This window comes from Herpailurus yagouaroundi, unplaced genomic scaffold (genome assembly GCF_014898765.1).
Source record: "Herpailurus yagouaroundi ecotype Mexico unplaced genomic scaffold, PumYag 216, whole genome shotgun sequence".
Lineage (NCBI taxonomy): Eukaryota > Metazoa > Chordata > Mammalia > Carnivora > Felidae > Herpailurus > Herpailurus yagouaroundi.
The window spans coordinates 1804111-1828154 of NW_024412447.1; the positions used below are offsets into that span (position 1 = coordinate 1804111).

General features: G+C 53.3%; 1 protein-coding gene and 1 long non-coding RNA gene across 5 annotated transcripts in view; one reads left to right on the forward strand and one right to left on the reverse strand.

Annotated features, from left to right (window-relative positions):
• Positions 1 to 1739: 1739 nt before the first annotated feature.
• LOC121017502 (uncharacterized) lies at positions 1740 to 4202 on the reverse strand. The gene is made up of 2 exons (XR_005784782.1): positions 3977 to 4202; positions 1740 to 3873 (listed from the first exon to the last, which is right to left on the reverse strand). It is a non-coding gene; the product is annotated as an uncharacterized LOC121017502 (long non-coding RNA).
• Positions 4203 to 4431: 229 nt separating this feature from the next.
• The window catches only part of CHST12 (carbohydrate sulfotransferase 12), a 21494-nt gene continuing 1881 nt past the window's right edge, over positions 4432 to 24044 (forward strand). The window contains exon 1 of one of the 4 annotated variants that reach the window (XM_040455730.1): positions 4432 to 4527. The gene's annotated coding sequence lies outside the window, so the exon portion shown is untranslated. Of the gene's footprint in view, positions 4528 to 5720; positions 5744 to 8074; positions 8173 to 24044 lie in introns of those variants that run through there. The other 3 variants (XM_040455731.1, XM_040455732.1, XM_040455733.1) reach the window with 3 other exon arrangements.

Genomic DNA, 24044 nt, shown 5'->3' on the forward strand with positions numbered 1-24044 from the left:
TTGGCAGACCCCTAGGGTGCTGGCAGCCTCTGACATCACTTTCCATGGTCCCGTCTCCAGCCAGAACCTCTTTCTCCAAGTTCAAGACGCAGGCATCCTCCTGTCTCCCCAACACCTATGCTGTGCGGCAGGTGTTTCTGGCTGTGCACGCTCAAAGCCAAGTTCACAGCATTTGTGCCCCCAGATGTTCTTCAGCATCTCCTACCTCTGGTGCAGCGCACCCTTGACTCCTCTGCCCCCTCCCTCCATCAGCCCGTCCCAAGCCTACCCTCTTCCCCCAGCCTCTCCCCCACACCACCCTGCAGTCAGGACCCCGCAGAGCCTCCCGGCTGGTCTCCCTGCACACACCCTCTCTCTCATATGCATAGCCACTGCAGGAGGTGAGGGTTCTTGCTTCCAGCGTCATACAGGTAAGGCCACGGAGTCAGGGAGGTTGGAAGACCCACCGTGGTCACACAGGTGCTAGGAAACGGCCCCAGCATCCAGAGCCGGGCCCCTACCATCCCGGGATTGGCCGACACCACCCAGTAAGACACGGGAACAAAACAGTGGGACGAGACTGGGGTGGGGCTCAGGGCGCGTGCACGCAGGATGAACCAGGGCTCCTGGGGCCGCTCTCAGATCTTGTGGCCTGCAGAGATACAGGTTGAATCTGTGACTCACGCCTCTGCTTTGTTTTATTTCTCCTCCCTGGTGCTCACACCCATCCAGCACCCAGGAGCACTCAGAATCTCCCTGATGCCTCTATCACAGGCAGTTGACATTTCCTGGCCAAGCCACAGTTACCTTTCTGTTTTCTCTGTGGCCACGCTGGTTATGAAACCAGAAAGAATTGCAGGCAGCATGGGACGCCGGGATAGCTAAGACGAAAACACGGACACCGAGCCTGGCTGTAAGCCTGGGGAGGCTGCTGCCTGTGCACGGGGGTCCGCGGTCCCCGAAGGTGGGCCATGGCCGGTCAAGTTGCTGTGGAGACAGACAGACAGCTGGGGTCCAGCAGCCTGAAGGCAGCCAGGGCCTAGAAGAGGGGGAGATGAAGGTCCTCCCCCCGGGCGGAGCCAGCCTGCTCACAGATCCCTCTGGGCTGGGGGGGCTGGAGCGGAGGCCGTTGCTGGTTCTGGAGCCCCGCCTTTGCTTCTGGTCCTGACTCTGCCTCTTACACCGCTGTGTGTCTTTGGATAGTTGGTTCACTTCTCTGGGCCTCTGCCACCTCGTCTGGGAACAAGGAGAGAATGTGTGGCTATCTCAGTGAGGGCAGGTGCACAGCTAAGGGGAGAACTGGGCGGAGGGTTGGTTTTTTATGTTTTTGTTTTTGTTTTTTTTTTTTTAATTGAGGTGAAACTGACATGAGATAAAAATCAACCAATTTAAAGGGAACACCTCAGTGGTATTTAGCACATTCACGGTGTTTTGCGACCATGACCTCTCGCTCGATCTGGCACAGTTCACCTCAAAAGGGGACCTGGCAACATTATGGTCTTGCTCCCCCTCTCTCCTCCCCATTTTGCTCAAGGGAAGGGGTGGTCTCATCTCAGCCTGAGTCCTGGCACTCCCCGCGTGGTCTTGGAGTTGTTCAAGTTCCCAGGAAGGCTTTGGTAGCGTGAGATTGTGGTTCCTGGGCACCTGAATGTCTAGGTAATTCAGACGAACCTTTTCCAAGCCCCCCAGATGTAGGCAACTCACAGGAACACTCTTTAAAATTGCACCACACCTTATTCTGGTGAAAGGTCTGAGAAGTCTGGCTGTAATTAAACCTTTGAAATTTTATTACCTGTCTCCTGCTCCTATCTGGCCGGGGAACACTTTTATCTCATCCAGGGGGGTACCCTATAGCCCTCTCTGCAGGCCACCATTTCAGGGCGTCGTTTGGGAAGTGCTGGCCCGGAGGAAACATTAATTGAGCACCTCTGAATGCTTTCATTTAAATCTTCATTATGTACCCCTTCTTCCTAAGGAGGAAAATCTTGGCTGGGGAGAAAACTACATTTGAAAAGATTTTCAAAATGAAGCCACAGCGTATATAGGACAACATTTATCCTGTTGAATGCAGAGTTTTATGAATCTTGACCAACACAGTCCAGGAACCACCAGCACCACCATCAAGATAAAGAGCGGTTTCATCAGCCCTGAAACCTCCCTCTGCCCCTCCGTACTCAGCCCTTCCCCCAACCGCTCCCCCCCGGAAAGCACCTGTCGCTCTCGTTTTGCCTTGTCCAGAAGGTCCTCTAAATGGAATCACGCAGGATACAGTCTTGAGGCTGGCTCAACGTGGAGCGCACCTCAGGTTCACCTGTGTTGCTACACCAGTTGGTATTCACTGCTGAGTTAGTGTCCCGATGTACAGACGTCCTACAGTCTATCTGTTCGTTTGCCAGCTCAAGGAGTCTTGGGTGCTTTCCAGTATTTGGCAATTACGAATAAGCCACTAAAAATACTTGCATTCAGGCTTCTGTGCAAATGTCAGCCTCCATCTCTCTTAGGCGAATACCCGGGAGTGTGTGTGTTGGTTTGCTTGGTAGAGTTACTGTTAACTTTTTACAAACCCGCCAAACTGTTTTCCAAGGGGCTATGCCATTTTGCATTCCTACCAGCAATGTAGGAGGGCTCCAGCCGCGCACTCTCTTCATTGGCACTAGGTTTTGCCAGTTTTTAAAAATTTACTGTAACCATTCTTATAAATGTTTCAAGGGAAATAACATTTTAAAACAGTTCATTCTATAATTTTTCATAAATACTGTTATGGGCTTTAAAAGGACATGTGGGAGTACTAAACCCCAGGACCTCAGATGTGACCTTATTTGAAGACAGGATCCTTGCAAAGGAAATCAAGTTAAAAGGAGGTCATGAGGGTGGCCCTCATGCAGTGTGGCTCCGCCCTTACAAAAGAGGAAATGTGGACACAGAGATGGAAGGAAGTAATGTGACCACACACACAGAAGACGGCCAGCAAGCCCACAAGCGAGGCCCCAGACAGAGGCGCCTCCCAGCCTTGAAGGAAGCAGCCCCTTGGCCTCCCAGCCTCCAGAACGGAGAGAGATTGCATTTCTGTCGTTTATGCCTCGTGGCCTGTGGTACTCTGTTATGACAGGCTGAGCAAAATGATGCGCACACAAAACCACACAGGCGAAACACGTATCTTAAGTCTTGAATCCTGTTAGTAAAATGACCTATCCATCACCTGTCACCAGCTTAAGAACTGGAATGTCACCACTGTCTTCCCAGCTCCCTGTGTGCCCCTGCCCCATGTGCACCTGCCCCAGCCATTCCACCCTGTGTGCACCTGCCCCGGCCATCCCTCCCCGTGTGCACCTGCCCTGGCCATCCCTCCCCGTGTGCACCTGTCCTGGCCATCCCTCCCGGTGTGCACCTGCCCTCTGCCATCCTTCCCTGTGCCAGCACGGCCTGCCTGCTGAAGGGGACCTCTTTCCCAGGGAGTGGAGTGAAGGGGACTTAGGGAAAAGGAGACTGTGGAGAGAGACCACCCACTGCTTTGAGGTGTTAGCTGAGGAAGCGATAGCTGGAATGGGCAAAGGATACTGATTTTATTTTTGTGTCTATGCTGGGAGAGGCCTGACCGCGGTTAATCTGATGCAAAGGAGCGGTCGGGTTCCTTGTTTGCTTGCCGTCTCACGTGCTAAAAGCTCGGGGAGGGCAGGGCCCTTCTGTGTCTCAGGACTCAGCAGGTGGAGACTCCGTAGTGACTGACTGCTGGGCAAGAAGAGAGTGAAGACAGAGCCTCCCCTCGGAAGGCAGTCCGCTGTGAAACCATCACTGGTGGAAACGTCCTGTGGATGGTGGCGGAGGCTGCGGAATAGCGTGAACGTACTTCCCGCCGCTGATCTGTACACTTAAAAACGGCTAAGATGGTCAACCCTGTTACGTACCTATTACCTCCGTTAAGGAAAAGCCATGGATACAAAGAGCAAGGATCGCGAGCGCTCGCTATGCAGTGGGCATCTCACGGGGCGCTTCGCACCTGCCTGCAAGGTGAAGTCACCACCCTCTCCGACAAACCTGGGGACAACCCAGGAGAGGCTCGGTCACTCGCCCAAGGCCCCGGCCGGAGATGCTCTGCAGGCGGAGGAGGTCGCGAAGGAGCCGATAGACAGCAGGCGCCCGGTAAGCACAGGTTAGTGGCGCCGCGCGGGGCCCTCCCACCGCCCCCTGCGCACGCCGCGCGCCCACCCGCTGGAGGCGGGGCCAACGCCGCTGCCCGCAGAACGGGATTGGCTGCTGGGGAGGGGGGCGGGCTCCCGGCGCCGGGGGGCGGGGCCGATCGCGGGTTGTAAATACGGCGCCACACGGCACTGGTTGCGGAGGGCGGGGGCGGGGTGCGGAGGGCGCAGGCGCGTTGAAAGCGTGCGCCCCTCGGCCTCCGTGGCCCCTCCGTGGGCCGCGACTTCTCGCGAGACGTGGAGCGGAAGGCGGGGCTCCGGGCTTCGGGGGGCGGGGCCGGCGGAGGGACAGCCTCGGGAGGGTCGGCTGGTGGTGAGGCGGCGGCGGCGACGCGAGGTGAGGTGAAGTGAGGTGAGCTGAGGCGCTCGAGGCGCTGGGCGGCGTGCGGGCCGCGGGCGGCGGGCGGGTTCTGGCTCCCTCCTTCAGCCCACCCGGTGGGTCCGCGGCCCCGGGCCGAGCCCCCGCGCCGGCCACTGTGTGACCTTGGCCCGGCTCGCAGCCTCTCTGAGCCCCAGGTTGCCCCGCGCTGCAGGGCGGCGGCGGGTGGGGTGCTCCGCAGGCGCGCTCCCGGTCCGCGCCCTCGGCGGTGCTCGCAGCCGGGCCTCACGCCGCAGTGCTCCGAGGGCCCTCGCAGGCTCCCTGCGCGCGGACCCCGGGCCAGCCGGAGCCCCCCCCCCCCCCCCCCCGCCGCCCCTACCGGGGACCGGGGGCTCCTCCCGCGGGTCGCCGCGGGGCAGCCCCGCCAGGGACCCCAGGCCGGCCTGCGCCGGGCGCCCTCCTCTCCCAGGGACCCCAGCTCGGCCTGCTCTGGGCGCCCCCGTCCCCACCCCGGGGACCCCAGCTAGGCCTGCGCTGGGCGCCCCCACCCCCACCCCGGGGACCCCAGGCCGACCGCTGGGAGGTGGGGGTGGGGGGGCTTGGAGGCGGACCACTCCAGTGATCCCCTGCTCGGAAACAGCAGTTGTGCCTCTCCAGCGAAAGGAAGCCACGCACTGGCCGCTAACAGAGGGACTTGTATCTAAAGCTCGGGCTCCTGGCCGCCGGGACATCGCTGGCAGGCGGTTGGCTCCAGCCGAGGTTCCGTCTGGCGCGGAGCACAACAAGCCACAGTGTGTCCGCGATTTATTAAATTATTTACTTTCTGCTTGGACTCGGGAGGGACTCAGGAGGCCCGGCATGAATGGGGGTGTGCGCTGCACACGCATCTTTAAGGGTAGTGCCCCCTGAAGTGTGGGTCCGGGCTGAGGGCCGCCTGGGAAGCGGCTCCGCGGGTCCTCGCCTGCCCCCACCCGCGGCCGCCCTGCCGCCCTTTTCCGTGAACATCTGGCGTGGGGAGTGTGAGTCAGGGCTGGTGTCTGGTGAAAAAGGAGGGGGGACACGGGGATGTTAGGGCATTTTGTAAAAATTGAGGTACAACTGCACGTTGTGGAAGATCGGGGTGACCGAGAGTTGGTTTGATACACTTAGGTGCACCTGCCCCCCGCAGTAGTGATAGCCAGGCCTAGGACCCGACCCCGGAACGTGCCTCTGCTGTGAATCCGGAGAGCGTCTGCATGGAATTGCAAAGGTGTGTCGTTTCTGGCAAAGTAGTTGGTCCGACTTTGGGTTGGTATTTCCAGGCCCGCGGCACTGATCGCGGTCCCGCTCCCGTTACCCGCCCTGGGCCCGCCTCATCATTTCAGCAGACTTGCAGCCCCTGATCATTTGCAAGATGCCACGTTGGGCTGGCTGCTGGCAGTTATGGTGACACTGATTATCGTACAGCGTGGCCTCACAGTAGATGATCTAGGCAATTATTCGCAGAGCGTGAAGAAGGGGGGTCAGTGAGGTTTATTTTCTGGCCTTGGAGTTTTCCATGGTGGAGACGACATAACGGCTTCGGGGGCCTTGAAGGACGAGTGAAGGTTGGAGAGAACATTCCAGGTGGAGGCAGAAGGGTGTGTGGAGACAGGGAAGTGAATGGGGTGCTTGGGGGGCAGGAAGTCCCTGCATTCATTGTGAGAGGGGGATTGAGGAATGGGGTGGAAGCTAGAGCTGAAAAGAGGTTTCTTACCGAGGAGCCTTGAATGCCGTTCTAGAGTTTGGGCTGTTACCCTGACCTTCGGTGAGGGGGACGGGGCAGTCGGGGTTTTGGGTGATAGATCCGTGTTTCAGAAAGGCAGCACCAGCGATACCGTGGAAGGCAGTCTCGGGGTGCGGGGAGCTGGAGACTGGCTGGGTACAGGTGTAGGGGGAATGACTTGAGGACAGAGGTCGCCAGAGGTGGGGGGTGGTCACGAGACTGACACGGGAGAGCCCACCGTGTGTGTGATGGCCTGCGCGGGGTGTGGGGAAGCGGAAAGGAAAAATGCCCCAGCAGCCAAGAGTTCTCACGTGGGTGCTTGAAGGACAGAGCTGGAGCGGGTGTGGAGGGGGCGTCACGGCACGTGTGACCTTTAGGCTCGCAGGATTCGTGGTGTTTGTGGGCCCTCCTGATGAGACATGCTCTTGGAGAGAGAGTGGGGAGCACTCGCCAGGAAGGGAAAGGTGGTGGAAAAAAGGCGTGTCACCACGGCTGATGGGTGATTCTGTTCTAGAAAGATCCGGAGGCTCAAGTGCCACTTGTGGAGGAGAATCTGCCGAATGATACTGCTGAAGCAGATGCTGCTGGTTTATCATTTTAAGAAACCACAGCTTACCTCTGATTTTCGATTCTTTAATTGTCTCTTTCTCATCAGAAACCAGCAGTTGGTTTCACACCTGCTCGGAGTGTCTGTGGCTGCAGCCGGGGCGGCCGCTTCTCCAGCCCCTTGCCAGTAGATGTGCCCAGCGCCGGCTGACACAGCAACTCGGTGCTTCCCGCCGCTAACCGGGGTGGCGGTTTCTGTAACTGTTTAGAGAACTTTGTGGATATTTCAGAGAGGAACGGGAAATGCCCAGCAGAGTTGGGGGGCGGGGGTGTGCCCTGCTATACACAACACAAGAGGATGAAGCGAAGGGGGTCGGTGGCTCCCAGAATACTGCCGGCTGGCACTGCTCCCTTCGGGCAGGACGGTGGAAGGGTCTCTGGGGAGTATGAGTAGCTCCAGAGAAAGGACCTAACAGTAGTGACGTCAGAGGTTCCCCTCCTAATGAAGTTCATAATTGATCACGTCCCCCACCACGGTTCAAAGCTTCCAAGTTCTCTTGGTGCCCTACCTCTGGCATAGGAACACGCTTGCAGGCCACGGAGAGCGTGCGGGAAGGAGACCGGGAAAGCCGCCTGTCACCGACGTGCACATGCAGATAAGAGACAGGAACAGGCTGCCCCATAAAAACAGGCAGGGGAAGCACTCTAAGAACCAAGACGCAAAGTCTTGGATATAGAAAACAATGCGAGCAATGAAAGCTCAGTGAGTGCGTGCAAGGTAAAGTTGAGGAACTGAGGCAGGTGAACAGAAAAGCAGAGGTGGGAAGCGGGAGCAAGGAAGAAGGTAAGGGATCCAATCAGGAGGCTGACAGCTGAATGATCCCCGTCAGTGAGAAAGAACAGAAAATAGGACGGGGCCGTCCACAGCACGATGCACGAGAACGTCCTAGAACCAAAACTTTGTGTGGAAGGGGCATCCAGGTGGCCAGCCTTGGGGGTGGGCGGTGTGGGGGGGAGGCAGGTATCCTTCACTCTCTTGTCTCTTCCCTTCCCGGGGTGGGTCCTTGCATCACAGGGATCGGGTTTGCATAGTGAGGGTTGCCGCGTTTCCACAGTAACGAGTGAGAGTTTGGGAAACAAGGAAGGGATGTATTTGGAAACGCCTCCGAGGCTGTGGGTTTCAGAATTTGGGTAGTGAGAGCGTGGGTGGAGAGAGAGATGTGCACACCCACCCCGAGGCCCGCTGTTGTGAAATTTCAGGGCTCTGGGGCAGAGGACTGTGCTGGCTTCTAGAAAAAAGAGTAAACACAGGCCACCAAGAGGGCATCACAAACGGAGCAGGGTGCTTGGGGGACCCGTCCGCAGCAACCTCAGAAGGTGGAAAGCAGGTGAGCATGGCTTTCAGAATTGCGAAGGAAAACATTTTCCACCTGGAACTCTGTACTCAGGCAAAGGAGAGCGGAATAAGGATGTTTGCAGACACGCCCCCGAAGTTTGCGTCCCTACTTTACGGGAGTGACGGACAGGCATGCTCTCCCGTGATGAGGTGGTGAGTCTAGACAGAGCCTGAGGAGAGGGGGCTTTCCCGGAGGAGGTAGAGAGGCGGCAGGTGTGCAGAGCAGGCCTGACCCGTCAGCCGGCTCCCGGGAGAGAGTTTGGGGGGGGAGGGAGCAGGTGAAATCCACAGGGTGCCTGATCCTCTACAACATCTGGAGAGGGGATGAAGCCAGCCGGCAGGGCTGGGGCTGGATGAGTACAAGCAAATGAGAGCGCAAGACTGTTACGAGTTCCAGGGAAAATAAACCATTGTGCAGGGAAAGAAGAATAATTACGGTGAACTGCAAGGCTCAGCTGTGAATAGCCTTTGCTCCAGGATGATAATTTGTGTAAACGTGGAATATTGCTCTAATTGAAATGCCGGTGTGCCCGTCTGGGGAACGTGTGGGGATGAGCAGGGCCTGGGGAGGGGGGCAGAGGTGGTGGGGGGAGGCTGGGGAAACTACCCTCCCACCTGCCCGAGTAGGAAGCCAGTAGGTAAAGCTGATCCCCTTACGGCCCAGGAGGCTGTTATCCGGAGGCGGAGCTAACACCAAAGATTCTGCTAAAAAGAATGAGGGAGCAGGGTAGGGGCGGGTCACGCCGAAAAGCCAGGGGGCTGCCCTCTTCTGTAATCAGCTCCCTAGAACGGTTTCATCATTTAACATAAACGAGTGCAAGTAACGTTGATAAACATAGAGACAGTTGCACTAAGCTTCCGGCTCTCATGGAAGAAGGGGCCCTGGTCCTGCCTGTGTTTTGTGCCCTTTTCCTTATCTGGGAAGAGTTTACTTGTTCTGATTTCCTTGTCATCATTGTCATTGTTCTCTGCATCCTGTCTCCTGGCTGTGGTCACATAGCAGTGTTGGCGCTTTTTTTTTTAGCTATTTTGTTTTTCTTTTTAACTTTTTATAAGGGGTTTTAAAGCATATTCAAAAGCAGAAGGAGCACCGTTATTTCGTTACCTGTCAGCCAGTTTCAGGAATTATAAAATCAGGGTCATTGTGTTCATCTGTTGTCTTCATTGGCGTGAAGACTCTATTGAGTACCTACTGTATACGTGCCTCCTCGAGTTTACATTGTAGTGTAGACAGATGATGCAATGCATACATAAAGCGGAGAACGTGCGATATTGGAGGGGATGACACAAGCCACGGAGAGGAGGCAGGTCTGGAGGGTGGGAGTGGCCCGGGAGGCCTCCCTGGTGAGGTGAGCTTTGAGCAGGAACCTGAAGCACGTGCGGGGTGGAGCCCCTGGGTGCATCTAGGCAGGGCCGTGAGGGGGGGCGATGGAAGGGCTGAGGGTGTGGGATCCCATCAGGTAGGGCCTGTAGGAACTGCAGTGGGAAGCCATCGGACTCCAGTGACCGGAGGGGTTTGAGCAGAGATGTGGTGTGGTCTGACTTGGGATAGGATGAGCCTGACTGCCACCTTGAAAGTGGTTGTGTGGCTCAAGAGCAGAGAGCAGGTTGGATGGAGACAGTTGGAGTGCTGCGGGTGAGAGCTGATGCTGGCGGCACCGGGGTGGGGGGCAGGGACGGGCGGTGGAAAGCCTGGAAGAGGTTAGAGTCTGGATGGGTTTCGGACGTAAAGCTCCAGGCAGGTTCTTAAACTAATTGTGGTGGAACTTAGCATCAGTATTTTCCCTTGAAATAATTCATTCGAATGAACTCTGAGAAATGAGAGCGATCGTTTGGATTCCAGAGTCAAGTGCCATGCAGCAAAATTTTGGGTCTTGTGAGGAATATAGCAGGTAGAAGAGATGATTCCTGTCCTCTCAGAACTTGAAATCTAGCGTGGGAGTGTAGTACGCGTGCCCTGATACCCCGTCTTCTTGGAGATAGTTACCGGTGGGGCTCAGAGACCAGGGGCCGGGAGACCAGTGTGCGCCCATGGCCCTCTGTGTCCTGGGCTCAGCTCCGGGGGGGAGGGGGGGGCAGCTCAGGCTCGATTTTCATCCAGGTCTTCTGGGACGCACACCAGCCTTCCAGTCCATCACTGTGACCGTTTCTTCCTAATTTTATCTGAGCCGCTGTCAGAAGTAGTTCTCAGGGTGAACTGAACACCAGCGAAGTGATTCTATAAACAAATAACCCCTAGGGGTGCCTGGGTGGCGTGGTCAGTTGGGTGACTTGATTTCGGCTCAGGTCATGACCTCACGGTCTGTGGGATCGAGGCCTGTGTCAGCACCGCACTGACATTGTGCAGCCTGCTTGGGATTCTCTCTCTTTGCCCCTCCCCCACTCTGGCTCGCTCTCTCAAAATAAATAAATAAACTAATAATAATAATCCCTGATGCTGGTGGCATCGGACGCACATCTGTTTTGCACCGGGGGCTTTAATCCAGCACAAGCATCACTTCCAATGCTAGATGATGCAGCTCAGAGAATAAATGTGGAGACTGCTCACGGAAGCTTTCCATATTTCTATAGGCTACAGCGATGGGTACCGTAGTGATTTCTTTGCTTTTTATGTAGTATTTGTAAAGCTGGAAAAGGAGTGGGTAGTTTCTGGTATTTTTGCCAGTAGCATAATAAGTAAAACTGAAAACATTCTTGGACCTTCTTTTTTTTTGATGTTTATTTATTTTTGAGAGTGAGGGAGGGAGGGGCAGAGAGGGAGGAGGATAGAGGATCTAAGGCAGGCTCTCCGCTGACAGGAGAGAGCCCAGTGTGGGGCTCGAACTCATGAACTGTGAGATCATGACCTGAGCTGGAGTCAGACGCTTAACTGCCTGAGCCAGCCAGGTGTCCCCATTCTTGGACTTCTTAATGAAGGTCATGTCGTTTGATTTGATGGTCAGAAGTTGGTTATTGGTACAAGAAGAAATAAAGGTAATAGAAATCTGAGTGTCCGCTAAAAACCAACCAATTCTGCATTAAATGTGCACTATAGAAACTGGCAGGGTGTGGTGGTTGGGAGGGTAGGCTCTGTTTTGTTTTGTTTAAAAAAAATTTTTTTTAATGTTTATTTCTGAGACAGAGAGAGACAGAGCATGAGTTGGGGAGGGGCAGAGAGAGGGAGACACAGAACCCGAAGCAGGCTCCAGGCTCCGAGCTGTCAGCACAGAGCCTGATGCGGGGCTTGAACTCACAAACCGTGAGACCATGACCTGAACCAAAGTCAGTCGCTCAACCGACTGAGCCACCCAGGCGCCCCTGTTTTGTTTTATTTTGAAGTTTATTTTTGTGAGAGAGAGAGAGTGTGCACACAAGTGAAGGAAGGGCAGAGAGAGAGAAGGAGAGAGAATCCCAAGCATTGTCAGCACAGAGCCCAGTGTGGGGCGCAAACCCGTGAACTGTGAGATCATGACCTGAGCCAAAATCAAGAGTCAGATGCTTAACCAACTGAGCCACCCTGGCGCCCCAGGAAGGTAGGCTCTTAACTCAGTTGCCTGGGTTCAAATGTCAGCTCTGAACAGGTGCCAGCTTTGTAGACTTGGGCAAGTTGCCTCAATGTTCTGTCCTAGTTTAACCACAATCAGTGTGAGGATTAAATAAGTTAATGTATCTAAGCATTTACAATAGCACTTTTGAAAACATATTAGCTCTTGTAATTATTGTAAAGTCATTTGAAAGCATAGATATTCCTTTGCTGATAACCAATTATGGGTAGAAAGTATGAGTAATAAAAAATAAATAACATGGTATATTTATGGAATACAAATATTTGAGGGCCCGATAAAGATGGAAAAATAAATAAGTGCAGTGGTATGGGCTGAAGGGGGTGGTTTAATATTTTATAATATATTTAGCTCATGTTTTCATTTCCATAGTCTGGGTCGCTCTGGTGAGCAAAATGGCCTTGGGGGGGTCTGGTTTCATAGGCGAAAAATTGAAGCTCCGACTTGAGGTGATGTCCCAGGGCCACTCAGCAGAGACTGGCCTTGGCCTCCAGATTCCTGCCCATTTCCTCCTGATCTGTAAATGTCTATAGGACCTTGGGGCCGGTGTTTTCATCCTGTGTTCCTGTCCTGTGAACTAAGAGCTAGTTCATGGTATTCACGTTAGAGAGTTTGAGCTTCTGGAGGTTGACTTAACAAGACTGCTAACGTTCTTTTTCTTGAAATCAGGTGTATTGACGTATAATTTCCATGCAGTAAAATGCACAACTCTTTTTTTTTTTTTTTTACATTTATTTATTTTTGAGAGACAGAGCGTGAGCAGGGGAGGGGCAGAGAGAGAGGGAGACACAGAATCCAAAGCAGGCTCCAGGCTCCGAGCTGTCAGCACAGAGCCCGATGTGGGGCTCGAGCCCACGAACCGTGAGATCATGACCTGAGCCGAAGTCGGATGCTTAACCGACTGAGCCACCCAGGTGCCCCAAAATGCACACCTCGTAAGTGCACAATTCAACAAATGCGGACAGATATGTCTACCTGTGGAGCTACTGCTATGGTCAACACAATAGAACATTTCCATCCCCTGACGTTTCCTCCTGTTCCTTTGTACTCTGTGATTTCTGTCACTGTTTTCACCTTTCGGGAACTTCCTGTAAGTGGAATCATGTGGTATGTACTTGTGTCTGGGCTCTGCTGTTCAGCTTAATATCTGTGAGATTGACCCATGTCGTTGCAGGTACTGGTTCATGAGCTGGTGGTACGTTCTCTTCTGTGGCTGGGTGGTTTTCCACTGAATGAGCACACCACGATTTGTTTATTCTTTCACTCGTTGGTGGACCTCTGGGTTGTTTTCAGTTTGTAGCTGTTTTGAATAAAGCAGCAGTGAATATGCTTGGACACATCTTTGTGTGGACAATTATTTCATTCAGGGATCGGGTCTTTGGTGCTGTATCTGAAAGGCATCACCGCACCCAAGGTCATGTAGGTCCTCTCCTGTGACCTTCTCGGAGTTTTATAGTTTCGCGTTGTACATCTAGGTCTGTGATCCACGTGGAGTTAATTTTTGTGAAGGCAGTAAGGTCTGTGTCAGGATTCTTTCACGTACTCCTCTTTCCATGTGGGTGTCCACTTGTCCCAGTGCCGTTTGTTGAAGAGGCGGACTGTCTTTGTTCCATTGTGTTGCCTTTGCTACAGACTGGTTGACTGTATTTTTGGGAGTCGATTTCTGGGCTGTCTGTGCTTTTCCATTGATCTTTGCTCTATTGCCAATACCACATCCTCTTGATTAGTGTGGCTTTATGGTAAGTCTTGAGGTCCCGTATTCAGTCCTCCAACTTTGTTCTTCAGTATCGTGTTGCCTTTTCTGGGTCTTTTGCCTCTGTAGAAATTTTGGAAACAGCTTGTTGATAATAACAAAGTACCTTCCTGGGATTCTGATTGGGATTGCATTGAATCTGTAGGTTAAGTTGGAAAGAACTGATATCTTGACAAACATTTACTCTTTCTGTCCACACACATGGAATATCTCTCCGTATGTTGAGTTCTTCTTTGATTTCATTCATCAGGGTTTTGTGGTTTTCCTCATACAGATCTTGTACCTATTTTGTCAGATTTATACCTAGATATTTTGGGGAGTTCTATTGTAGATAGAATTGTAGTTTTGGGTTTTTTTTTTTTTAAGTTTATTTATTGATATTGAGACAGAGAATCACAAGAGAGAGAATCTGCACTGCCCGTACAGAGCCCGATGCGGGCCTCGAACTCTTGTACTGTGAGATTGTGACCTGACCCCAAGTCGAGCTGGATGCTTAACTGACTGAGCCACCCAGACACCCCTGGAATTGTGTTTTTAGTTTCAAATTCCACTTGTTCGTTGCTGATATATGGGAAAGTAGTTGACTTCTGTATATTAACTTTGTATGCAGCCTTGCTGTAATCACTTGAGCCCTTAAAATTTTATTTGAAAAATCGTTGATAAGCTGAGATTTATATATCATATTTTTGATGATCAGTTTGATTGGTCTTTAAATAGAGTCCCTAAGCATTATTATAGCATATCTACTTTTATTTTATTTATTTATTTTTTTTCAATGTTTTTTTTATTTATTTTTGGGACAGAGAGAGACAGAGCATGAACGGGGGAGGGGCAGAGAGAGAGGGAGACACAGAATCGGAAACAGGCTCCAGGCTCCGAGCCATCAGCCCAGAGCCTGACGCGGGGCTCGAACTCACGGACCGCGAGATCGTGACCTGGCTGAAGTCGGACGCTTAACCGACTGCGCCACCCAGGCGCCCCGCATATCTACTTTTATTGATGTTGTAGAACCTTCTAGGAACTGAAAAATCTGTTTGATTTTTTTTTTTAATACCAACTTTTCTAACTTTAAAAAAGTCTTAGCGTAAAAAAGGAATCTAGTCTGTATACCAAAAAAAGTTGATAACCAGCTTTATTCATAGCAATCAAAAACAAGGAACTAACCCACAAGTCCATTAAATAAATGCTCACGGGTGAACAGTGGTATATCCACACAGTGGAACACTACTCAGCCAGGCAAAGAGAACTTCGTGCTGACACAGGCCACAACCTGGACACATCTCGAAGTGTCTTGCTAGGTGCAGAGGCTGTGTCCTCTGTGGTCTCATGTAGGTGACGGTCTGGGAAAGGTGAACCATAGGACAGAACACAGATTAGCGGCTGTCCGGAGGTGGGCACCGGGGAAGGAGGGAACTTTTGAGAGTGGAGGAAATTCTCTGCGTCTTAGTTGTGGTGTATCTTTGCTGAAACTCCTCACACTCTGCAGACAATTGCTGATGTAAGTCAGACCTCAGTAAACCTGAGTAGAAAGAGAAGAAAAAGGAGAGGCGCCAAACGGATTGAATCAGGAAAGACAGGTCTCTTAAACGGTGCCGGAGCAACTGGGTATCCAGACGGGGAAAGTCCATCTGCCCTCCCCCTGGAATACTCTATTGACTGGTGGCTGAAACTCCGCAGTCAGTCGGCATCCCTTTCCACCGCGGCAAATACTTAGTATCTGTTTCTTTCACTTCTCGGTGATGTGATTGCTTCTTTTTGTAACGTGTGGTGTGTGTACACACACACACACACACACACACACACACACACCCACCCACCCACCCACCCACACCCCTCCGGACTCTGCTCTCTGGAGAGCCCCAGCACGTTTCCTTGGTTTGTCACTTGCACTGGGGTGTGTGTGTGTGAAAGAGATATATTTTTAGGAATTGGCTCACGTGATTCTGGAGGCTGAGAAGCTCAGGTCCAGCAGTCCTGATGGTGTGTTCCCGTCTGAGTCTGAAGGCCTGACCCCCAAGAGACAGCTGTAGCTGTCCCGGCTCAGGGACGGGCAGAGGGGAAATTCTCTCTTCCTTTACCGCCTTGTTCTGTGCAGGCCTTCGGCACATTGGACGAGGCCCACCCCCCACTTTCCTTACTCAGTCTGTTGAGTCAAACAAATGTCAGTCTCCTCTGCAGACACCCTTACAGACACACCCGAGTGCTGCGTGACCAACCATCTGGGCCGCCCGCAGCTCAACCAGGGTGACACAGAATTAACCAGCACACACCTGGCGACCTTTTCATACTGTGGTCATCGGTTGTGCTCTGGAAGTGTGGGCAGTGCCCCTACAAGGGTCCTCACGTGGGTCTGGCCGTGTGGCCCGCACTTGTAGGGAAGGCAGGAGGGAGCCCGGCCTTCCTCGAGTTTTGCCCGCCGTGGGTGTGAAGGCTCCTGGGGACCAGCAGCCTCTGGTGGGCGGCTGGTGTGGGGCGCGGGCTCTCTGGGCTTACGCTGCCGCACCCTGCGTGTGAAAAGGAACGTTCAGCAACCCCACCCCGGGCTGAGAAACCACTCTGCACAGCCACCCTCCGTGTTTTTGGTCTAAACCTAACCTAAAACTGAATTGTCTTATCAGTGGCGTCCACAGGACACTTGACAAAGCCCTTGCAGAGACCTGGGCCCCGAAGGCGAAGTTTTGGGACAGGACTTTGCTGGCCGTTCTCTCGCTGGAGGCAGGAGCCAGGATGATTGTCAGTCATTTCCTCAGCGACTCCTCTTGGCTTCTTACAGCTTCTTCCAAAGCTGTAACCCTTTTCGTTGGCTGCTTTTTTGAAATAATTGGAGATTCACGTTTGGAAATAATGCCCTCGTTTTTTGAACGAATATCACGTTTGAGGTCAGTGTTGTTGCAGGACTCGCTGTTGCATCGTGAAGGCAGCGAAGGGTCACCCAGAAATTCGGATGCTGCCATCCCTTTTAACAGTAAGACTTGTGGGCGATGCTGTCTGGTAGTCGTCTTATCTTGGGCCTTCTCGTTCTCGTCGCGCCTCTGAGAAGCTGTGAACTGGCGATCGTGCGTGCCTGGCAGGAGCCACAGCCCGTTCCTTTCTTGGGACTGTTCCCACGGGCCCTTTGATAGGCTCCGCCCGCCTGCTCTCCACAACCGCCCTTTATGTGGCTTGTTTGAGGTTGGAAATGACCACACAAAGGACTGCCCTTGCTCCTTGGTGTTAAAAATGGACCGTGGCCTCAGCCTCATCGGTAAACGCTGCTTCGGCCTGGTGTTGACGTGCTTATTACCTCAACTTGGAAAAGCCTGGTTGGGGCTGTGGCCCAGGCAGGTCTGGTTCCGTGGCAGGGCTCCAGGGCGAGGCGACGCTCCCAGGACGCAGGCCCACGGGGTTTGGCGACCCAAAGGGAGGACCTGTCTTGTTGTCATTCGTCCACCCTCTCATTGTACATGTTTCAAACTTGAACATTGGTCTGGTGAACTAATTGCAGTAAGGTCGGCCCGTTGAACTTTTGTGCAGACTTGTGAGATGAAGGTGTGGCTCCAGCGGCCAGCTCTAAGGTCATGGCCTTTGTTGCACTTCTCGCCCACCTTTAAGGCCTTGCTTTTTTTTTAAATTTTATTTATTTTTACTCACATATTTGTTTTTTACACCTTGCCCTGCATTTTGCTTTATTTATTCAATGGCACCTCCTATAAATTCTTCCAAGTCTGCTGTTCGAGCTCTGATTCATTCTTTTCTTTGCCAGTTTTTTAAATTGCGGCAAAATGCACGTAACATTTATCATCTTCACATTTTTCAGGGTACAGTTCAGTGGCATTGAACACATTCACGTTGTCACGCAACCATCACCACCCTCCGTCTCTAGAATTCATTCCACCTTTCCAAACAGAATACATCTGCCTCCGGTCAATACCAACACCCCCTTGCCCTCCCTGCCCAGCACCTGGTAACCTCCAGTCTGCTCTCCCTCTCTATGGATTCAGCTCCTCTGGGGACCTCACAGAAGTGCAGTCGTTCAGCGTTTGTCCTTTGTGGCTGCCTGATGTCACCGAGCATCGTGTCCTTCCTGTAGGTTCGTCCACGTTGTAGCAGGTGCCGGCATGTCTTCCCTCGGAAAGGCTGAGTGACACTTGTCGTGTGCGTGTCGTGTTTTCTTATGTCCTTACTCTTCACCACACACCTGGGTGGCTTCCACACCCATTATTCGGCTGTTGTGAATAATGCTGCTGTGAGTGGGGCTCGCTGTACAAATATCTCTTGGAGACCCTGCTGTCAGTTCTTTTCAATACAGACCCAGAAGTGGCATTGTTGGATCACATGGTAATTCTGTTGTTAATGTTTTTTCATGTTTATTTACCTTTGAGAGACAGAGAGCACAAGCAGGGGAGGGGCAGAGAGGGAGACACAGAGTCCGAAGCAGGCTCCAGGCTCCGAGCTGTCGGCACAGAGCCCCACGTGGGGCTCAAACCCACAAACCGTCAGATCATGACCTGAGCCGAAGTCGGACGCTCAACCGACTGAACCACCCAGGCGCCCTTATTGTTAATGTTTTGAGGAGCCTCCGTCCTGTTTTCCACAGGGGCCGCAACATTTTACATTCCCGTTAGTAGTGCACGAGGGTTCCAATTTCTCCCCATCCTCGCCAACACTCATCTTTTGGTTTTGTTTTCATTTTAAGATATTTATTTCTGTATTATTTATGAGAGAGGCAGAGACAGAGAGAGAGAGAAAGAGACTCTCAAGCAGGCTCCACACCCAGCACTGGGCCTGTTGCGGGGTTCCATCCCATGACCCTGGCGTCGTGACCTGAGATGAAATCAAGAGTTGGACGCTTAACCTACTGAGCGACCCAGGTGAACTGATTTTACTATTTTTTTAAAGTGATATCTGTCCCCTACGTGAGGCTAGAACTCACAACCCCAAGGTCGAGAGTTGCACGCTGCATCAACTGAGCCCTCCAGGCTCCCCTGTTTTTTGATTGGGGTTTTTGATGGGTGTGAGGTGCCGTGTTGTCGTGGTCTTGATTTGCATTTCCCTGATGATGAGTGATGTTGAGTATCTTTTCGTGTACTCATGGCCCATTTGTATGGTTTCAGAGAAATGTCCACTCGTACTTTTTGCCCATTCTTGAATTGGTTGGTTGTTTTTTCCTTTGAGTTTAACGAGTTCTCCATTTATTCTGGATATTAACCCCTTATCAGATACATGATTAGAAAAAGTTTTGTCCCATTCTGCAGGAATCTTCCCTGTGGGCAGTGCCTTTTGATGCCCTAAAGTTGCTAAGTTGCATGAAGTCCACTTTTGTCTATTTTTTCTTTTCTTGTTAATGCCTTCATTTTTTATTGCCGTGTATCTTTTCTTGCCTTTTTTTCTTTTAAATGTTTATTTTTGAGAGAGCGAGAGGGAGAAGGGCAGAGAGAGAGGGGGAGACGGCAGATCTGAAGCAGACTCTGCACTGGCACCAGACAGCCGGACGTGGGGCTCGAACTCACAAACCGTGAGATCATGACCCGAACTGAAGTCAGATGCTTAACAGACTGAGGCAGCCGGGCACCCCGCCGTGTATCTTTTCTAAAAAGGAAAATGTTTTTTTCTCACAGTAAAAACCAATCAATGCTCAGTGTAAACAAAAACACCGTAAACACGAAAGCCGTGAAGAGGGGAGTCAGACTCACCCAGACTCCCTCGCGCTGTCCCGGGATATGTGCGGACTCTGTCTTGTGTCGGGTGGCGGTCGCAGTGGCCCTTCCCGTGTGGAGTCCCGTGTGCTTACCCGGTGGCCGGCTGCCCGCCTGGGAGCTCTCCCTGCCGCCTGCCACGAGGAGGGGCCGTGCCGCTCACACCGAGCGGTCGAGGGTGCGTGGTGTGGTGTAAGTTACGGGTTTCATTACGAGTAAGTCAGTTGACTCGCTGTTTACAACATAAGCCATAGATTCTCTGCACCCACGAGGAAAGCACCGTGGAGGTCGCCGCGTGGCCTGCTGCTGGCCCCGGGCCCGGCGGGGGCAGGTACCGTACCTGGACGGGGTCCTGGTGCTCGGCCGCAGTGCTTGGTGGTGCCCAGTCGTCCTCAGGAGGTTATCTGTGGACTAAGAACAAAGCCTTAGGTGTTAAATGTACTACAAGAGTCAAAGATTGTAGCGCCTGGTGCTAAAAGCTTAGAGAACCATATCGCGCACAGGTAAGAAAGAAACGTCAGGTGCCTCGGTTCCCACTGGGAGCATTTGGGGCTAGTTCCAGCCTGACCACGGCCCTTGAAGCCGTAACCAGTGCTCCGTTCGGTGCCCTTCGCCTCCAGGCCCGGTGCCTCTGCGCCTCTTGGGTCGGAAAAGCCAGGGAACCCTGTCTGTTTGTGACAGACACACGCGGGTCAGCATCTGAACTTCCAAGGAAGCGTGATCCTTCTAAGCCCCTTCTGTTCACCAGATTGAACTTTGAGTAGGAGGAAACTTGCCCGTGTGACTTCAGTCCCTGGGAGAGATGGGAAAATACAGGGCGGGTGTCAGGTGCGTGTATCCTACCATGACTCCCGTGTAAACGCTTTCTACCGTGGAATGTCCCGAGGTCACGGAAAAGAAGGAGGTGTCGACGTACGCGACCACGTGGACGAGTCTCAAAGTACATGCCGTGTGGTTCCATTGATACGACGCTCCAGAAAACGCGAGCTGATTTATAGTGACGGAAGCCAGATCAGCTGCAGGAGGGGAGGGATGAGCCAGGGAGAGGGATTAGAACGGGCCTGAGTACGCTTTGGAGGGTCGAAGGAGATGTTCCCTCTCTGACCGTGGTGAGCGTGTCACGGGTGCATGCGTCCAAACTCACCAAGTGGTACGTTTTAAGGACGTGCACGTCCTCGTGCGTGAGCTACGCAAGCCGTTTGGAAGACCGAGTACATCTAACGGTAGCAAAGCTGAGGGAGCGGGAGTGTGTGTGGGCTTGACCTGTGGAGTGAGGCTTGCATTCGGGGCCCCGGGTTCCTCAGCCATGAGAGGGCTGTGCCTCCCTGAGGCCGCGTGCAGAGGCTTGAAGGAGCGCGCGCGCGTGACACGCTCCTCCCGGTGCCTGGCCCGTGGTGACGGCTCTGGAAAGGGCAACTGCGATCGAAGATGCGTTATCTCTGTGTGTTGTTTTTCTCCCCCGGGTATTCAACCGTCTCTTGTCCTCGAAATTAAAGCGAAGTCTTACTAAATTGTTAGTCACGAGCGTCCGTTTTTACAGAACGCCGTAGGCCCTGGCATTTGTTAACATGCATATACTACGTCTTGCCTGAAAAATAAGCAAAGGTGTTTATATATTATTTATCATAACCAGACTTAGCTGGTTCTTAGCATTCTGAGCCCACGAATGACGGCCCAGTCCTTGATCTGTGGCTGGTGCCTGTGCCCGCGGATGGGACTCTGACTCGGCATCATCCCCACCGTGCGTGTGAGTCTCATTCTTAAAATTGGAAGCCGAGCTCTCGCGTCAATTGACATTTGCAGTTACTCTTCCCCTTTGCTCTCAGCCTTCGGGAAAACTTTTCTTTTCCTCTTTTTTGATATGGTTTCACTTTCCATCTCTAGAAACCGTTCACCCTTGTACATCCCCGAGAAGGGACGGTCTCGAAAACTTTAATGGCGTGGTACTTATGATCTAATTTTGAAAACAGGCTGTGACATCTTGTGATTGTCACCACGAAAAGAGCTTTAAACTGTTGTCACATAGCTGTTGTTACTCCCCGCACACCTGTGATGCCCTCAGGGGAAGCTGGGTGAGAGACACAGGCCTCTAATCCTGATGGTTTTCTTCATTTTGTGACACACTTATCACTTCCACAAAGTGTGATAAATCCCGAAGGCGCGCACTGTCCCGGCCCGTGGCAGAGTAGCGGTCAGCCGGGTTCTCTGTGCCCCCGGCTGGGTTTCCTTTTCTGTGGGGGTGCGCTGAGATCACCGGGGCCCAGGAAGGACTGGTGAGGGTGACTGTGACCAGCACATTCTTTTCTGTCACCTGCTTGTGTCGGCATCTTTCCTGTGTCAGCCCATACAGCCCTTTGTACTGTGAACACGTAGCACTTTCTCCATCAAACACACAACATAGGGGCACTGGGGGGGGCGGGGGGATCAGCCAGTTAAACGTCCAACTCTTTTTTTTTTTTTTTTTTAATTTTTTTTCCCACGTTTTTATTTATTTTTGGGACAGAGAGAGACTCAGAGCATGAACGGGGGAGGGGCAGAGAGAGAGGGAGACACAGAACCGGAAACAGGCTCCAGGCTCTGAGCCATCAGCCCAGAGCCCGACGCGGGGCTCGAACTCACGGACCGCGAGATCGTGACCTGGCTGAAGTCGGACGCTTAACCGACTGCGCCACCCAGGCGCCCCTAAACGTCCAACTCTTGATTTCAGCTCAGATCATGACCTTATGGTTCATAGGATCAAGCCCCACGCTGGGGTTGGTGCTGACAGTGCGGAGCCTGCTTGGGATTCTCGCTCTCTCTCTCTCTCTCTCTCTCCCCCCCCCCCCCCTTCCCCCCCCCCCTCCGTCTCCTGCTCAGGCACTCTTTCTGCCTCTCTCTCAAAATAAATAAACATTTAAAACAATCAAAAAAGCCCCAAATGAACTGAGTATAAACAAAGCTGCATAGGTGGGTGGAGATTGCTTCCAGACCTTGGCCTCGTGAAGTTTTAGGTTCATTTAATGAAACTGCATCAGGTACCAGGTACCAGGCACACAGTCGAACACGTGCAAGAGGTACAGACTCGGAGAGGTTCAGAAACTGAGAAGTCCCAGAACGTGCGTGATGGGAGACCCTCCCGGAACGCCCCCAGGACGCGCTGTGTCTGTGTCTGCTCTGGTGCCCCCACTGGCAGAGCTCCCTGTGTGTCTTAAAAATGGCTCCTTCTGGGGCGCCTGGGTGGCGCAGTCGGTTAAGCGTCCGACTTCAACCAGGTCACGATCTCACGGTCCGTGAGTTCGAGCCCCGCGTCGGGCTCTGGGCTGATGGCTCAGAGCCTGGAGCCTGTTTCCGATTCTGTGTCTCCCTCTCTCTCTGCCCCTCGCCCGTTCATGCTCTGTCTCTCTCTGTCCCAAAAATAAATAAACGTTGAAAAAAAAAATGGCTCCTTCTGGGTTTGGGCCACTTTAGAGGAGTGTACTCATTCTCTCGTTAGGCCAGACCCAGAGTCTGAGTTCTGTCCTCTGAAGCCACACGGGATAAGCCTGTCCCCTCTCCCAGGCGACTGCCCTCCAGATACTTGAGCCCCCGCTGCAAATCTCTCCTCCGGCCTCAGCAGCCCCCACTCCCCTCTCGCAGGTGCTATTGGGGAAGAGGCCTGACGGCCGGCAGAAGCCACAGGAGAGGCAAGGACCCCGCTTAGTCTTAAGTGGATTAAGACGTGTGCCTGTCTAGGGGTACTGCAGACAGGAGGTGAATGCCAGGAGAAAGGGGTACAGATCTTGAACTTTTCCAGAAACCTCAGACTCTCAGGTCACGCTTACGGAACCTGGTAGGATAATTTGTTTTTTATGTAAGATGGTCCTGGTTCAAAATACAGGAAAGAGAGAGGTGAATGTGGCCCCTGCAACTTCCCCAGCCCCCTTTATCTCGGCACTTTTCAGACACTGCCTCTTCTTCCCTGTGCTGCCTGGGACAGGGCTGCTGCTCAGAACAGCTGTCAAACAGGACTGGCCCCAGGAAGGGGTCCTCTGGCATTTTGGGGATTGACCTTGACCGCGGTTGATGACAGCCTTAGTGGAAGTTGTAAGGGAAGCACGAATCCCTCATCCAGCCTGCAGAGCCCTCCCCGACGCAGGGGTGGCGGCCTGCCCCCAGGCCGGTGGCATGCTGCTCAACCCCGGGGGTGAGGCCCCAGCACCTGCTGACACTCACAGCTTCCCCCCTGCACCTGCCCTCCCTCCACCCTCCTGCCGCGGCCGTGGCTCCGCTGCTGTCTGGTTCCCGCGGGGACGCGGACAGGCTCTCAGGGCCTGGAGAGCTCTCACACGGGCCCGCTTTCATCTGCCTGCTGCACCCTCCCTCTGTCCCCAGAGACCTCGAGTGTGCCCTGCCCTTTCCACACAGAGGGGCAGACACGGTGCCCAGGGCCCAGCACGCGTCGGCCACACACACGAGCCTGCCTCTGACGTGTTTCTTAGGATTCAGTGTCCACGGGGGCGCCTTTAACATTATTACAAATTGTAGGATGCATTAAACCTTAACCTTCTTGTGTGTGTGTGTTTCACTGCCCGCCTCTCCTTCCTCCTCGGCACCTCCCGCTCAGGAGGGTCTGTGTTCCCGCCTGAGCCTGGTCTCTTAGCCCCCTGTTTTCAGTTCCGTGATAAAGGATGTCCAGTGACCTCATCAGCCGCACCCGTCCCGGGCCCCTCAAAGCAGCACTAGTCGTATTACACGGAGGAGCTGAAGTCCGGCAGGCAGCCCCACAAAGCCTGAGCCGTGGAGAATGGGGTGGGAGCCGGGGGACAGGGACCCTGACCGCGAGGCAAGCACCGTGCGCCGGAACCTGAGGCTCCAGGAGGGCACCTTACCTGGACGCGGTCTTTTTTTTTTTTTTTTTTAAATTTTTTTTTTTCAA